Source organism: Rhinoraja longicauda, chromosome 30, assembly GCF_053455715.1.
Source record: "Rhinoraja longicauda isolate Sanriku21f chromosome 30, sRhiLon1.1, whole genome shotgun sequence".
Classification (NCBI taxonomy): domain Eukaryota; kingdom Metazoa; phylum Chordata; class Chondrichthyes; order Rajiformes; family Arhynchobatidae; genus Rhinoraja; species Rhinoraja longicauda.
This window is the reverse complement of record NC_135982.1, coordinates 25,816,364-25,822,353: the sequence shown is the minus strand read 5'-3', so window position 1 is coordinate 25,822,353 and position 5,990 is coordinate 25,816,364.

The following is a 5,990-nucleotide window of genomic DNA, read 5'->3' as shown; positions in this document are numbered from 1 at the left end:
GCCAACTCCTCCCATTGATGGACACAAAAAGCTGGAGTAACTCAGCGGGACAGGCAGAATCTCTGGAGAGAAGGAATGGGTGACGTTTTTGAAGAAGGGTCTCGACCCAAAACGTCACCCATTCCTTCTTTCCAGAGATGCTGCCTGTCCCGCTGAGTTACTCCAGCATTTTGTGTCTATCTTCAGTTTAAACCAGCATCTGCAGTTCCTTCTTACACAACTCCCCCCATTGACTTCATAGAAGATCTACCTACCTGCCCCATCACCACTGACCAAGGGACCAGAGGCTGAGATATGATGGTTACAAGCCGTCTTGTTGAGTCTCATTGTCTGTAACTCGTTTTCACCTAGTCCACAGCTAACAAGGGCCTGTTTCCTTTATCATTGTTACTTTTTTGCATATCTTTCATTCATTTGTTCTACATCTCTATACATCACCATCAATATCTCTCGTTTCCCTTTCCTCTGACTCAGTCTGAAGAAAGGTCTCGACCCGAAATGTCACCTATTCCTTCATTCCAGAGCTGCTGTCTGACCCGCTGAGTTACTCCAGCTTTTTGTGTCTGTCTACGTTGGTTAGAGGTTTTGGGCTTTAGTGGGCAATGGGAGCTCGTGTCCGCTCTTCCCCCACCTCGTCTTCATTGGTCTGGGACGAGTCATCAGACGCTGCCTGACATGCTGTTACACCAGCACTTTGTGTGTGGCTGGGATATAGAGTCATAGACACTTACAGCCTGGAAACAGGCCCTTCGGCCCAACTTGCCCACATCCCCCAACATGTCCAATCTACACTTGTCCCACCTGGCTGCATTTGGTCCATATCCCACTAAACCTGACCTATGCATCTACCTGTCTATCTGTTTCTTAAACGTTGCATCTTTATTAGTTTTTGGAGATACAGCATGAAAACAGGCCCACCGAGTCCACACCGACCATCGATCACCAATTCACACTAGTTCCATGTTATCCCAATCTCGCATCCACTCCCCACAGACTGGGAGCAATTGACAGAGGCCAATCAATCTACAAACACACACGTTTTGGGGATTTGCCGGAAGGAACTGCAGCTGCTGGTTTACACTGAAGATGGACACAAAATGCTGTAGTTACTCAGTGGGACAGGCAGCGTCTCTGGATAGAAGGACTGGGTGCCTTTTTGGGTCGAGACCCTTCTTCAGTCTCGACCTGAAACGTCACCCATTCCTTCTAACCAGAGATGCTGCCTGTCCCGTTGAGTTACTCCAGCATTTTGTGTAATGTCTTTGTGTAGTTGGGTCTCAGACGCTGTGAGGCAGCAGCTCTACCTGCTGCGTCACTGTGCCGGGCAGTGGTAGTGTTTCACTGTGTGTCCTCTTATCCCTATATATCCTCTAAGCTTGACGTTATAAGCCTGTATCCTTTCCCAATGGTTAGTGCCATTCTGATGCAAAGTAATTGACTGAAATATGAACTCTGTCTCTGTACAGATGCTGCCTGGCCTAGTGAGTATTCTTCAGCACTTCAGATTTGCAGCATTTTTCTTTTAAAACAAAACCCAGAGTTGGGGAATTGAGAACCAAGCCTCATAGGTTTAAGGTGAGGGGGGAAAGATTTAATAGGAACCTGAGGGGCAACTTTTTCCACACAAAGGGTGGTGGGTGTAAGGAACGAGCTGCCGGAGGAGGTAGTTGAGGCTGGTACTATCGCAATGTTTAAGAAACATTTAGACAGGTACATGGGTAGGACATGTTTGGAGGGATATGGGCCATACACAGGCAGGTGGGACTAGTGTAGATGGGACATGTTATCCGGTGTGGGCAAGTTGGGCCAAAGGGGCTGTTTCCACTCTATAACACTAAAATTAGGAACATCAAATGTCTGGAAAAGGAATAGGGAAAAAACTGCAGATGCTGGTTTAAATCGAAGGTAGACACAAAATGCTGGAGTAACTCAGCGGGTCAGGCTGCATCTCTGGAGAGAAGGAAAAAGTCTGAAGAAGGGTCTCGCTCGACCCAAACGTCACCCATTCCTTCCCTCCCGAGATGCTGCCTGATCCGCTGAGTTACTCCAACATTTTGTGTCTACCTTTCTGGAAAAGGAACATGTTCCCACTTTAACCATTGCCCGATGGGGAGTGATATTTACAGCTTTTGGATTCAGTTTGCTTCCAGCTTTGTGGTGAATCGTCCACCATTAATGCCACACCATTGTACCCACATGCCTCTTAAACCTGTCTGAACCCCTGTCTCAGCCAGCACCCAGTAGGTACCATTCATTTAGGGTACCATTCCTTCTCTCCAGAGATGCTGCCTGACCCGCTGAGTTACTCCAGCATTTTGTGATACTGGAGACCAAAGGGGTCGTCTCTGCGTGGAGCCGCAGGGGACGGGCAGGTTCCTCGATGAGTTTTTCTCCTTTGTTTTACTGTGGAAAAGGATTCAGATTGATCAGACATGATCACCCTTGTACAATACCATGCTGACTATCCCTAATCAGTCACTGTCTATCCAAATGCAATAGATCTTATCCCTCAAAATACCTTCCAGTAACAGGCCTACTACAGATGTTGGGCTCGCTGGTCAATAGTTTCAAGTCTGGGGAAATTGGGACAGTTAATGGAGATGTTTCAAGGTCAGTCCGCATGATGGTTGAGGTGCTGAAAGTCCGAAGGTGAATGCCGGTAGACAAATCCCCCAGGCCTGATCAGATATATCTGAGGACACTGTGGGAAGCTAGAGAAGAAATTGCAGGTGTCCTGGTCGAGATGTATGAACATCATTAGACACGGGTGAGGTGCTGGAAGACGTGGGTGGTTGTGTCTCACAAATCTGATTGAATTTTTTGATTCAGCATCCAAGAAGGTTGATGAGGGCAAAGCTGTAGATGTTGTCTATATGACCTCAGCAAGGCCTTTGATAAGGTTCCACATGCTAGGCTACTCTGGAAGGTTAGATCGCATGGGACCCATTGAGAGAGCTAGCCGACTGGATGGAGAATTGGCTTCATGGAAGGAGACAGAGGGTGATGGTGGAAGGTTGCTTTTCGGACTGGATGCCTGTGACTAGTGGTGTGCCTCAGGGATCGGTGGTCTCCCTCTGCTGTTTACGGGTCATATCAACGATTTGATGAGAACATACTGTAGAAGGCATGATTAGTAAGTTTGCAGATGACACTAAAGTGGATGGTGTCATAGATAGTGAAGATGGATGTCAAAAATTGCATCAGGGCCGTGAGCAGTTGTCCAAGTGGACTGAGGAATGGTGAACAGAGTCTATTGCAGAAAAGTGTGGGGCGTTGGAAATTTGGAAGACAATGGCAGCAGGGCCTTCACAATGAATAGCCAGGCCCCGGAGAATGTTGTAGAGAAGAGGGATCTAGGAGTGTAGGCACACAGTTCCTTGGAAATAGTGTCACAGGTAGACAGGGTGCTCAAGAAAGCTTTGGGTATATTGGCCTTCAGCCGTTGACTTATTGAGTAAAGGCATTGGGATGCTGTGTTATAGTGCAAGACATTACAGGGATAATGTGGTGAGTTTTGGTCACCCTGCTGAAGGAAGGATGTTAAGTTGGAAAGAAGATTTATGAGGATGTTGCTTGGACGAGGGCCTGAGCTGCAGAAAAAGGATGGGAAGGATAGGACTATATTCCTTGGAGCGCAGGAGGATGAAGGGTGATCTTACAGAGGAGTATAAGAGAAGAATACATAGGGTGAATGCACAGAGTCTGTTACCCAGAATAGGGGAATCAAGAACCAGAGGACTTTGGTTTAAGGTGACGGGGGAAACCTTTAATAGGAAGATGAGGGTTAACGTTTTCACACAGATGGTGGTGGGTATATAAAACGAGCTGCCAGAGGAGGTTATTGAGGCAGCTACTATAACAACGCTTGGATAGGTACATGGACAGGACAGGTATAGAACATGGGCCAAATGGGGCTAGTGTAGATGGGGCATGTTGATCGGCAGGGGCAGGTTGGTTCGAAGGGCCTGTTTCCGTGCTGTATGACTCTATGTGCCTGAGTCAAATCATTGTTGATTCCACACTGGCGCCAGTGTTTTGGGCGTTGAGCTCGAGGCTGATACTGTGGGACAGAGCTGAAAGCACTTAGAGGTAACATTGTTTGGATGTGGTGTTAAACCATTGCCTTGGGTTATTTCACCCAAGCACAGAAATAGGCCCTTCAGCCCAACTTGCCCATGCCAACCAAGATGCCCATCCAAGCTAGTCCCATGTAGAAGCAAGGAACTGCAGATGCTGGTTTACAAAAAAGACACAAAGTGCTGGAGTAACTCAGTGGGTCAGGCAGCGTCTCTGCAGAACATGGATAGGTGACATTTCGGGTCAGGACCCTTCTTCAGACTGATCTGACCCAATCCCATTTTCCCACATTTGGCCCATATCCCTCTAAACCTTTCCTATCCATGTACTGGAACAAATGCCTTTTCAATATTGTTATTGTATCTCCCTCAACTACCTCCTCCCTATGGCAGTTCCTTCCCTATTCCAACCTTTTATGAAAAGGTGAGACCATAGCTTTGTATGAAAAAGTCGCCCCCCTCAAGTTCCTATTAAATCTCTCCCCCAAAACCCAAAACCCATGTCCTCTGCTTAATGAAGCCTCCGACCCTGGGTGTAAATCATAAGCCTTATCCCACTCCCCTTTTCTCCCTCTCTCTTTCTCTCCCTCCCTCTCCCTCTCTTCCTCTCTCTCCCCCCTCTCACCCTCTCTTTTTCTCTCTCCCTCTCTCTCTCCCCTCTCTCTCTCTCGCTCCCTCTCTCTCTCTCCCTCTCTCTTCCTCTCTCCCCCTCTCTCTCTTCCTCTCTGTCTCTCTCTCTCTCTCTCTCTCTCGTTCTTCCAGACGATTCCTGGTCGTGGATCCCGAGGTTGTGCAACCTGAAAGATTTCCGGAGACGCTCCCACCGGCAGTACGAAGAATCGGCGGGGAATATGGTGCACATCAAACAGAAACTGTATCACAATGGACATCCGAGTCCCCGGCACCTGTAGCCCCCTGACTGCCCCGAGCTGGCACTCACGAGACGGAGCCTTCTGAGTGAGGCTCCCAATCCTTTTAACAAAACCGGATCGAAACCACTGCTGCTGACTATAAGACAGCGTGACCTGTACATTCTGTAAATACCCAGGGTTACACCTCAAAAGCAGTTGCTTCTCTGTAATCTTTTTTTCTTATTTTGAGTAATTATATCAAGAGGTGCTTCAAAATGACTCGACGGTGATCTGGTTTTAACTTTTTTGCCGATCTTCTCATTCACATTGCTATCGGTTCTCATCTCCCCTCTTCCCTGCCTGTCCACCACAGAACTCCCCCCATCCATCCATCCATCCATCCATCCATCCATCCATCCATCCATCCATCCATCCATCCATCCATCCATCCATCCATCCATCCATCCATCCATCCATCCATCCATCCATCCATCCATCCATCCATCCATCCATCCATCCATCCATCCATCCATCCATCCATCCATCCATCCATCCATCCATCCATCCATCCATCCATCCATCCATCCATCCATCCATCCATCCATCCATCCATCCATCCATCCATCCATCCATCCATCCATCCATCCATCCATCCATCCACCCACCCACCCACCCATCCATCCATCCATCCATCCATCCATCCATCCATCCATCCATCCATCCATAACGGAAAGCCAGATCTGGTGCACTTTGATAAACTATTGGGACTACTGTCTCTTTCAGAAATGTTAAAGGCCCACAGTTTGTGGAAGATTATGCAGTCGGCCCAAGTAATTGCAACCCAGCCAGCAAGTGTTAGCCCAGGGACCACTGTGCAACTACAGCCAATGTCACAGTTGGCGGAGCTAGACACTATCTACACTCTTGTGTAGAAAGGAACCACAGATGCTGGTTTACACCGAAGATGGACACAAAATGCCGGAGTAACTCAGCAGGACAGGCAGCATCTCTGGAGAGAGGAATAGGTGACGTTTCGGGTCGAGATCCTTCTGCAGACAGAGAG